General features: G+C 36.0%; 1 non-coding gene across 1 annotated transcript; it reads right to left on the bottom strand.

Moving 5' to 3' along the window:
- Nucleotides 1–11,208: 11,208 nt before the first annotated feature.
- On the bottom strand, nt 11,209–11,312 carry LOC148580564 (small nucleolar RNA R71). The gene has a single exon (XR_015899150.1). It is a non-coding gene; the product is annotated as a small nucleolar RNA R71 (small nucleolar RNA).
- Between the last annotated feature and the right edge of the window lie 314 nt (nt 11,313–11,626).

Raw genomic sequence — 11,626 nt, 5'->3', positions numbered from 1 at the left:
TGAATCCTTAATTAACTTAAACTTTCCACCTAACTTAAACAATCTATGTAATCTCAATACAAATTCTAACTATCCATCAACCATGTTTTCCACATTATTCATGCATTCTAATTCTAAGTACCGTACATATGCATTGCTTTCACCACTTACTTTGGGGCATTTTGTCTCCTTTCTCTTATTTGCACTTTTTCTTTTCTTTTTCTCTCTCTTTTTTTTTCTCAATGCATATGATTAATTTAGTGAATGCATGAACATGTCCTAAACATTTCTTTCACATTTTTAGGAAAAACATACTTATTTCTCAAACCAAATATTTCCAAACCCAATTTCCCACACTTAAATCATAAGCACTCTCACTAGTCTAAGCTAACTAAGGATTCAAATTAAGGACATTATTGTTTTCAGCTTAGAGTTAATGATGTGCTAAAGTAAAGAACAAAGGGGTAAAATAGGCTCAAATTGGTTTGCAAAGGATAATGAAAGGTAAGGCCATATGGGTATGTAAGCTCAGTGAAACAAAGGCCTCAATCATGTAAGTGTATGCATGCATCAAATTATTGAAATATAGAATTAAGCAAGACAAAGATCACAATTTTAGAGAGAAAAACACACACCAAAAATAAATTATTGGTTGATAAAATGCAACCAATTCAAATAGGCTCAAAATCTCATAGGTTTTGTGTCTTCGAGCTCTAAACCATGTTCCAGTATAATATTTCTTTAAACAAGTGTAACATTAAATTTTTATTCAAATTAGTGAAATACTCTAAAAAGTTTCTTGAAAGAAGAAAATATTACTTCAACCAAGTGGTAAAATATGCAAAAAATTAAACAAATATGCAATCAAACATGCAAATGCAACAATGAACAAACAAACAAATAAATAAAATAAAAATTTTGGTGTTGAGTCAAGAAATAACTAACCCATGGAGATCGGTGTCGACCTCCCCACACTTAAAGATTGCACCGTCCTCGGTGCATGCTGAGATGTGCAGGTGGACGGGTTGTTTCAACTGTTGCTTTTCTCTAAGGATTGTGCAGATGGACTTGTCTGTCTCCTCATGTAAAACGTCTTCCGCTTCCCTTCCGGGTAGCCATCCTGAAAGAAAAAGGGAAGAAAAGTAACCCAGAAATAGAGATAAGAAAATAAAAGAAGTATGGGTGGGTTAATACCAAATGATAAGGGTCTCATTTACATGGAAGCTTCAACATGTAAGTGAGAAAATAATAGAAGCCATGGCATACGAATGGTGCAAAATTTGCAACAATGGGGAAGAGAGTGGGTAATTAAAGACAATGTGAGTTCATGTCAATGCAAAAGGAATATCAGTATTATAAAACTTAGCATTGATTTAAATAATATTACCCAATCAGAATTAAACAAGTCACTAAGCATAAAGAAAATACCAGAAAAGATGTAACAGTTGAATAAGAATATTTGAACACCAATAAAATATGCAATGAATGAAAGTATGCAAATAAATTAAATAAAATAAAACGAAAGTGAAAAATAATGAGAAGTAGAAAAAGAAAGTGAGAAAGGAGAGAGAAGGAAGAAATTAGGATTAGAAGAGAAAAGATAAGAAAATTGGCACCAATCTGAATAGGTTGTGCGACGCTGGCGACGCAGTCGCGTGGGTGACGCGGTCGCGTGGTGCGCAATAAGGTCAGGTGACGCGGACGCGTGTGGCACGCGATCGCGTGACTTGATTTGTGCTAGTGGCGTGAGTGCAGCCTCGCGGTCGCACAACTCTCTATTCGAAACTTGGTATTGCCAAAATCCAGGGTGACGCGGTCGCGTGGTTGACGCGATCGCGTGAATGGCCTTATCTCTAATATGACGCGGACGCGTGGGGCACGCATTCGGGTGGGAGGGCTTGGGCTGCCAGCATGAGTCCAGCCCAACTCCAGCACAACTTTCGGCCATGCACCCTTTTTACGCCGATTTCAGGTCACGCGGCCGCGTAGGTGACGCGGTCGCGTGGGGTGATTTATGCCATTGGCACGCCTCCAGCGCTGCTCCTGCGAAACTCTCTGTTCATATTAATATTATCTCCCATCTCCTTGCGACACGGACGCGTCCCTGATGCGGTCGCGTCGCGTGCTCGCTCTCTTTTTTTTTTAATCTGAAAAGATGCAGAATGCAGTGTTAATATGAATGTGATGCAAAACTCCAGGTTCAATATAATGAAATAAAATGAAACTCAAAAACAAATAAAACTAAATAAAAATGAAAAAGGAACAATCATACCAAGGTGGGTTGTCTCCCACCTAGCACTTTTAGTTAAAGTCCTTAAGTTGGACATTTGATGAGCTTCCTGTTATGGTGGCTTATGCTTGTATTCATCCAGGAATCTCCACCAATGTTTGTATCTCCAGTAACCTCCGGGGTCCCAAACTAGGCATGTAAAGCCCTTGAGCAGCTTCAAAAAGATTCTTAGGCTCCCGGGGTGTTAGATGTCAGAACAGATTCCAGGATCCCAAACTTTACTTTTACACCCATTTTTGTCGGGATCTGTATTTTTCCAGCCGGGTGATAAGTAATTTGAATTCTCACTATAGCTACCAAACAGCTTCCTAGACCCATTCAATTGAGCTCTACACCAACCTTTGCATTTAAACTTAAAGCTTCCAACCATATTGAACCTTGCAGGACAATTCTTACCACTGGCCATCTTCCTCTTACTCTTAATGCCACAAAGAGCTCTAAGTTGACCATCCGTCTCCAGTAGCCCATATTCAAGTGGGATTAGAAAGCTATGGGATATGAATTTTATCCACTTGAATGTTGTGAAGGATGATGGCAACTTAGGGGGAGGTGTTTTTAATGAAATTGCAAGCTCCACTCCCTTGTGCTCTTCTCTGATAATTACCACTTCTTTGCAAGCTTCTTCAATTTCAACCTCTTCCTCTTGGTAGCTTTCTTCCAATTTAATCTCCTCTTCATTGCTTTCCAAGGGCATGGGAGGTTGTGCTTCTTCTTCTTGAATCTCCATCTCTTGATCAACCTCTTCCAAGTCTTCAACTGTGATATGCCTTGGAGGTTGTACACCCTCCTCAGCATCAATTTCAAACGTCTTGGAAGGGGGTTCTATGACTGGACTTTCCCATGGAGGTTCTACATCTCCTAAGTCTTCAACCAATTCTTCTTCTTTGATAATTACAGCTTCCTCCATTTGTTCCGGTACAAAGTCATGCTCCGTACTGTTCACTGGAGTTTCTAGTATCTCCTTCATACTACGTTCTTCATTAGATTGTCCACATGATGCCATGGGGGTTCCTTGAGTGTCTGAACGTCGGGAAGCTAATTGACTCATTATTACTTGCCCCAATTGATGAATGGTTGCCTGACATCGATCCACTGTTTTCTTGAGACGATCCTTTGCCTCTTGATGCACTCGGCTTTCATAAATAGGATCATAGTGCTCTTGGATTGATGGATATGGAGATGGTGAATATTGAAGTGGTGGTTTTTGTGAGTAATTGGGTTGGAATTGGGGTGGTTCTATATATGGTTCATATGGCTTATAAGGTGGTTGGTATGGTGGTTGAGGATTAGGGTCATATGGAGGTGAATGGCGGAAAGGGGGGCTTGTGAGTTTGGTGGTCCAAAGTTATGTTGAGGAGAGGGTTCATAGGCATATGGTGGTGGTTGTTGATAATCAAAAGAGTGCTCACCATAGCCATTGCCTTGATATGCATCACAGGTTGTTGATAGTCCATTGGAGGTGGTTGTTGCCATGAGGGTTAATTAAATCCTTGTGGCTCCTCCCATCTTTGATTGTTCCAACCTTGATGCCTGTTCTCATTGTAATTTCTTCTTCCTGCAACATTATTGTAACCAGACTCATAGCCAAAGGGGTGAGAGTTCATAGTAGTAAATAAAAATTAAAAATGAAAATAAAAATAAATTTAAATTAAAAGGTTATTTAAATTTTGAATTAAATTTTGAAATTTAAAATTTGAAATTTTGAAATTTGAAATTTAAAAATTTTTAAATTTAAATTTTGAAAATTTTTAAATTTGAATTTTGAAATTTGATTTTTGAAAAAAGATAAGATAAGATAAAAAATTTTAAAAATAAAAATCTGAAATTTTTTTTTTCGAAAAAATTAATTAAAAATATTTTTGAATTTAATGAAGAAAGAGAAAAACAATAAAATGACACCAAATTTCAAATTTTTAGATCAAAATGAAGAAAACAACTAAGAACAGCTTGAAGGTCAAGATGAACGTGAAGAACAACTTGAAGATCAAGATGAACACTAAAAACAAATTTTTGAAAAAAAAAATTTTTTTTAATAACTAAATAAAAACAAATAACCTCTTAATTTATGGAAAAACAAAAATAAAAACAAAAATAAAAATAAATAAACAAGCAAAAATAAAAAAAAAATATTTACAATAACCAATAATAAGGCACACGTTTGCAATTCCCCGGCAACGGCGCCATTTTGACGTTAGGATTTTTGCTAGTAAAGAATGTCATAAAAACAGTCGCGTTGTAGATATAGTCTCTAAACCGACAAAAATCCCTTCGTACAAACGTTTTGGTTGTCACAAGTAACAAACCCCTTTGAAATTGATAGCCGAGTATTCAAACCTTGGGTCGTCTTCTCAAGGAATTGCAGGGAAGTATGTTCTTATTATTGGTTATGAAGATTGTAAATTGGGGGTTTTGGAAGTTTGGGCAATGCGCACAAGTATATTTTCGAGCAATAAAAATAAATAAATAACTGTAAAATAAACTCTTGGCAAGGTATGAGAACCGGAAATCCTGTCCTTATTATCCTTATCAGATGTGATGAGAATTGGATTTTAATCCCACTTAGTTAAGTCAAGTGGACTAATTAGCTTGATTCTCAAGTCCAAGTCAACTCCTGTGGAGAGACTAGTGTTAAAGCAATCCTAACTAAAGCAAAATCTGCCAATTTTAACCACTCCTGAGTTTGACAACTCAAGTGTTACCAATTACCTAACCAAAGCCAAAAGGAAGAAAATCTACTTGAATGAAAATAATTTGGATAAACACAGAGCATTAATAAATTAAAGAGAGCAATCATAAGTCTGAATTACCTCAAATAACATTAAATAAAATATGCAGATCTTAACATGAAAAGTTCATAAGCCAATTGGGCAACATATCTAATACAAGCATTGAAGCATCTGAAAGTAAAAACTAAGAGAAATCCTAAATCCTAATCCTAAGAGAGAGGAGAGAACCTCTCTCTCTAAAAACTACATCTACTCCTAAAATTATGAATTATGAGAGCCTCCTCATGAATGGATGCATTCCCCCACTTTATAGTCTCTAATATGTGTTTTCTGGGCCGCAAACTGGGTCAAAAATAGCCCAGAATTCGCTGGTTGCGAATTCAGATTCGCTGATTTTCGTCACTTGCAACGCGGCTGCATGGAGCACGCGGTTGCATTGCCTAGCGTCAGAGCAACTATGGCATATTATATATCAAATTGAAGCCCCGGACGTTAGCTTTCCAACGCAATTGGAACCGCGTCATTTGGACCTCTGTAGCTAAAGTTATAGCCGTTTGAGTGCGAAGAGGTCAGGCTGGACAACTTAGCAATTTCTCCAACTTCTTGTATTCCTTCCACTTTTGCATGCTTCCTTTCCATGCTCCAAGCCATTCCTGCCCTATAATCTCTGAAAACACTTAACACACATATCAAGGCATCTAATGGTAATAAGAGAGGATTAATAATAAGCAAATATAAGATCAAAGAAGCATGTTTTCAATCAAAGCACATAATTAGGAAGGCAAATGTAAAATCATGCAAATAGTATGAATAAGTGGGTAAAGAGTAGATAAATACCACTCAATTGAGTACAAGATAAACCATATAATAGTGGTTTATCAGCCATCGACAAGATCTAGTAGGATCTAAGGTTATTATCTACACTGACTATGCTGCTCTGAGGAATCTACTCACTAAGTAGGATTCTAAGTCCAGGCTCATAAGATGGGTATTACTCCTACATGAGTTTGATATAGAGATCAGAGACAGAAAAGGTACAAAAAATCAAGTGGCTGACCACTTGTCTAGGATTGAACCAGTAGCAGGGACTTCTTCTCCCTCTACTGACATATCCAAAACATTTTCAGATGAGCAACTCTATGCTATCCAGACAGCACCTTGGTTTGCAGACATTGCCAATTACAAGGCTATAAGGTTCATTCCCAAGGAGTTTAACAGGCAGCAAGTCCGAAAACTCATGCATGATGCAAAGTATTACCTGTGGGATGAGCCATATCTCTTTAAGAGAATGCTCAGATAGAATAATCCGACGCTACATGTCTGAAGAAGAGGCACATAGAATCCTGTGGCACTGCCATAGCTCAGTCTATGAAGGACACTTTGGAGGTGAGCGGACAACCACCAAGATTTTCCAAAGTGGATTCTACTGGCCCACTCTCTTTAAGGACTCTATAGAGTTTGTCCATTACTGTGATAGTTGCCAAAGGGCTGGCAACCTCCCTCATGGTCACGACATTCCTCAGCAAAGAATCCTAGAGATTGAGTTGTTTGACGTATGGGGGCATAGATGTCATGGGACCTTTCCCACCTTCCTACTCAAACACCTACATCCTTGTGGCAGTAGACTATGTGTCTAAGTGGGTTGAAGCAATAGCATTGACAGGAGGAAAATTTCCGATTAAGAAATTATAATGAGAATAGCGTTGCAAGTACAGTTCTTAACCGACAAAAATTCCGCTTATCAATTTAAAAAGGGCTATCACAATTTAAGAATAAAATACTGGAAGTAGAATTCCCAGGTCGTCTCCCAACGAGTTGACAAAAGAGTGCAATTTATTGGTCAGAAATTTTTTGAGAAATTTTATAGTTGGAGAACGGGAAATTAAAATGATTATTAATTAAAGCAATAAAAATTAACAAGAGATTTTATATATCTGAAATAGAAAGCCTTGACTGGGAGAAAATTATTCGAAAATTCTATCCTTGTTGAAATTTCTCAAGTATAATAGTAAGAGGTTGTTATTCTACTTAGTTATCCCTTACTTAATAAAAAAAAGTCAAGTAACTAACCAACTCTAACTTACAAGTCCTAATCCTCTCCTAGGGAAGGATTAGAGTAAGTGACTAGAGAGTTGATGAGTGGATAATTTATACCCTTTTTGGCAATGTTTTTGCATAGTTTTTAGTATGTTTTTATTATTTTTATTATATTTTTATTAGTTTTTATTCAAAAAACACATTTCTAGACTTTACTATGAGTTTGTGTGTTTTTCTATGATTTCGAGTATTTTCTGGCTGAAATTGAGGGACCTGAGCAAAAATCTGATTCAGAGGCTGAAAAAGGACTGCAGATGCTGTTGGATTCTGACCTCCCTGCATTCAAAGTGGATTTTCTGGAGCTACAGAAGCCCAATTGGCACGCTCTTAATTGTGTTAGAAAGTAGACATCCTGGGCTTTCCCGCAATATATAATAGTTTATACTTTTCCCGAGATTTGATGGCCCAAATTGGCGTTCAAAGTCAGCCTAAAACATCTTGGCGTAAAACGCCCTAACTGGCACCAAAGCTGGCGTTTGACTCCAGGAACAGCCTAAGCACGAAAAAGCTTCAATGCTCAGCCCAAGCACACTGGGCCCCGGAAGTGGATTTTTGCATTATCTGCACTTAGTTACTCATTTTCTGTAACCCTAGATTACTAGCTTAGTATAAAAACTACTTTTAAGGTCTTTTAGTTAATCTTTTTGTTAAGCTTTTAGCCATATTACACGTTTGGAGGCTGGCCTCACAGCCATGCCTATACCTTTTTCACTTAGGTATTTTCAACGGTGGAGTTTCAATACCCCATAGATTAATGTGTGGAGCTCTGCTGTTCTTCATGAATTAATACAAGTACTATTTTTTTTCTATTCAATTCACGCCTACTTCTTCTCTAAGATATTCACTCGCACTTCAACCTGATGAATGTGATGATCCGTGACACTCATCATCATTCTCACTTATGAACGCATGCCTGACAACCACTTCCATTCTATCTGCAATAGCTTGAATGTGTATCTCTTGGCCTCCTGGTTCACGACGCATGGTTGCCTCTCCTAACAACAGAGCATTCCATTCCGTGAGATCAGAGTCTTCGTGGTATAGGCTAGAACCATTGGCAGCATTCCTGAGATCCAAAAAGTCTAAACCTTGTCTCTGGTATTCCGAGTAGGATCTGGTAAGGGATGACTGTGACGAGTTTCAAACCTGCGAATGTGGGGCACAAGTGACAGTGTGCAAAAGGACAATGGTCCTATTCCGATGCTAGCGAGAACCGACAGATGATTAGCCGTGCGGTGACAGCGCATATGGATTTGTTTTCATCCGAGAGGATCATACAGCTTTCCATGGAAGGAGGTAACGCATGGTTAGAAGAAGGCAATAGGAAAGCAGAGGTTCAGAAGTAACAAATCATCTCCAAACGCTTATCTGAAATTCCCACCAATGAATTACATAAGTAACTTTGTCTTATTTTATATTTTATTTATATTTTAATTATCAAAACCTCATAACCATTTGAATCTGCCTGACTGAGATTTACAAGGATAACCATAGCTTGCTTCAAGCCGACAATCTCCGTGGGATCGACCCTTACTCGCATAAGGTATTACTTGGACGACCCAGTGCACTTGCTGGTTAGTTGTGCGGAGTTGTGAAAAAGAGTTGAGATTAAGATTGTGCGTACCAAGTTTTTGGCGCCATTGTTAGAGAACACAATTTCTTGCACCAAGTTTTTGGCACCGTTGCCAGGGATTGTTCGAGTTTGGACAACTAACAGTTCATCTTGTTACTCAGATTAGGTAATTTTATTTTATTTTTAAGCTTTTTATTTTTAAAAAATTCAACAAAAAAAATATACAAAAATTTTATTTTGTTCTTCAGAATTTTTAAGAATGAATTCTAGAGTTTTAGATAATATGTGAAGCCTGGCTGGCTGCCAAGCCATGTCTGAATTCTTTTGGACCGAGGCTTCCACTTATCATTGCAGGAGCTTTTTTATTCCCATCAATTTAGCTGTTGTATTTAATGCTCTGCTGAAGCTTGGCTGGCCATTGGCCATGTCTAATCTTTTGGATCGAAGCTTTCACATAAAGCTTTGTTGGCTATTTAGCCATGTCTAAATTTTTGGACCGAAGCTTTAGACTAACATTGCATGATTCCTGGAATTCTTATTAAAAATTTTGAATTTCTTTATTTTTCTTTTTCCAAAATAATTTTCGAAAAATTTAAAAAAAAATTAATAAAACTAAAAAAAAAAACAAATTTCATGTTTAAGTCTTGTGTCAAATTTTAAGTTTGGTGTTTATTGCATCTTTTTAATCTTTCTTTAAATTTTCGAAATTTCATGCATGTGTTCTTCATGATCTTCAAGTGTTCTTGATGACTGTCTTTGTTTGATCTTGTGTTTTTCTTGTTTTGTATCTTTTCTTATTTTTCATATGCATTTTTGAATCCTTAGTGTCTATAGATTAAAAATTTCTAAGTTTGGTGTGTTGCATGTTTTTCTTTTCTAAAAAATTTTCAAAAACATGTTCTTGGTGTTCATCATGATCTTCAAAGTGTTCTTGGTGTTCATCTTGACATTCAAAGTGTTCTTGCATGAATTAGTTGTTTTGATTTTAATTTCTTATGTCTTGTGTCTATCTATTGTTTTTCTCTTTCCTCATTAATTTCAAAAAAAAAATATCTTTCCCTTATTTTGCTCATAAATTTTGAAATTTTGAATTGATTTAGTCAAAAGTTTTAAAATTTGGTTGTTTCTTGTTAGTCAAGTCAAAATTTCAAATTAAAAAATTGTATCTTTTTCAAATCTTTTTCAAAAATCAAATCTTTTTCATTTTTTTATTTATTTTCGAAAGTTTTCAAAATTGATTTTTAAAATCTTTTTCTTATTTTTATTTCATATTTTCAAAATTAATGGTAACATTTAATGTTTAGATTCAAAAATTTTCAAGTTGTTACTTGCCTATTAAGAAAGGATCAATCTTTAAATTCTAGAATCATATCTTTTAGTTTCTTATTAGTCAAGTAATCAACTTTATTTTCAAAAATCAAATCTTTTTAATTTCCTTTTCAAATCTTTTTCAAAATAAAATTTCAATCATATATTTTTCAAAATCAATTTCAAAATCTTTTCTAACTTCTTATCTTTACAAAATTGATTTTCAAATCTTTTTCAATTAACCACTTAGCTTTTTGTTTGATTTTAAAAGTTTACTATTTCAATCATATCTCTTTCAAAACCACCTAACCACTTTTCTCTCTCCAATTTTCGAAAATCACTAACCATTATTTTCAAAAATCTTTTTAATTAATTAATTTATTCATCTTTCAAATTTTATTTTATTTTTTCCCTTAATTTTTGAATACTAACCAATAATTAAAATAAAAACAAAAATATTTTCCTTTTATTTTAATTTAAAATTATAATTCTCTCTCTCATCTCTTTCTATTTATTTATTTATTTACTAATACTTCTCTTCTTCTTATAATTCGAACCCTCTTTCCCTCTCTGTGTTCGAATTCTTCTTCTTCTCCCTTCTTCATTCTACTCTTCTATTCTTCTACTCACATAAAAGAATCTCTATACTGTAACATAGAGGATTCCTATTCTTTTATGTTCTCTTCTTTTTTATATGAGCAGGAGTAATGATAAGAACATTCTTGTTGAAGCTGGTCTGGAACCTAAAAGGACTCTAAAGAGGAAGCTAAGAGAAGCTAAAGCACAACACTCTGGAGAGGACCTGACAGAATTTTTCGAAAAAGAAGAAGAGATGGCCGAACCCAATAACAATGGTGGAGATGTAAGGAAGATCCTTTGTGACTTTATTGCACCATCTTCTGACTTCTGTGGAAGGAGCATCTCAATTCCTGCAATTGGAGCAAAAAACTTTGAGCTTAAGTCTCAATTAGTTTCTCTGATACAGCAGAATTGCAAGTTTCATGGACTTCCATCGGAAGATCCTCATCAGTTCTTAGCTGAATTCTTGCAAATCTGTGACACTGTTAAGACCAATGGGGTTAATCCTGAGGTCTACAGACTTATGCTTTTCCCTTTTGCTGTAAGAGACAGAACTAGGACATGGTTGGACTCACAACCTAAAGATAGCCTGAACTCTTGGGAAAAGTTGGTCAATGCTTTCTTAGCCAAATTCTTTCCACCTCAAAAAATTGAGCAAGTTTAGAGTAGAAGTCCAAACCTTCAGATAGAAGGAAGGTGAATCCCTCTATGAAGCTTGGGAAAGATACAAGCAATTGATCAGAAGGTGTCCTTTTGACATGTTTTCAGAATGGAGCATCATATGTATATTCTATGATGGTCTGTCTGAATCGTCCAAGATGTCATTGGACCACTCTGCTGGAGGATCTCTTCATCTAAAGAAGACGCCTGCAGAAGCCCAGGAACTCATTGAAATGGTTGCAAATAAGTAGTTCATGTACATTTCTGAAAGGAATCCTGTGAATAATGGGACAACTCAGAAGAAAGGAGTTCTTGAGATTGATACTCTGAATGCCATATTGGCTAAGAACAAAATATTGACTCAGCAAGTCAATATGATTTCTCAGAGTCTGTCTGGAATGCAAGCTGTATCAG

Source organism: Arachis ipaensis, chromosome B10, assembly GCF_059453495.1.
Source record: "Arachis ipaensis isolate K30076 ecotype BB chromosome B10, ASM5945349v1, whole genome shotgun sequence".
Taxonomy (NCBI): domain Eukaryota; kingdom Viridiplantae; phylum Streptophyta; class Magnoliopsida; order Fabales; family Fabaceae; genus Arachis; species Arachis ipaensis.
This window is presented reverse-complemented; position numbering and strand designations above follow the sequence as displayed.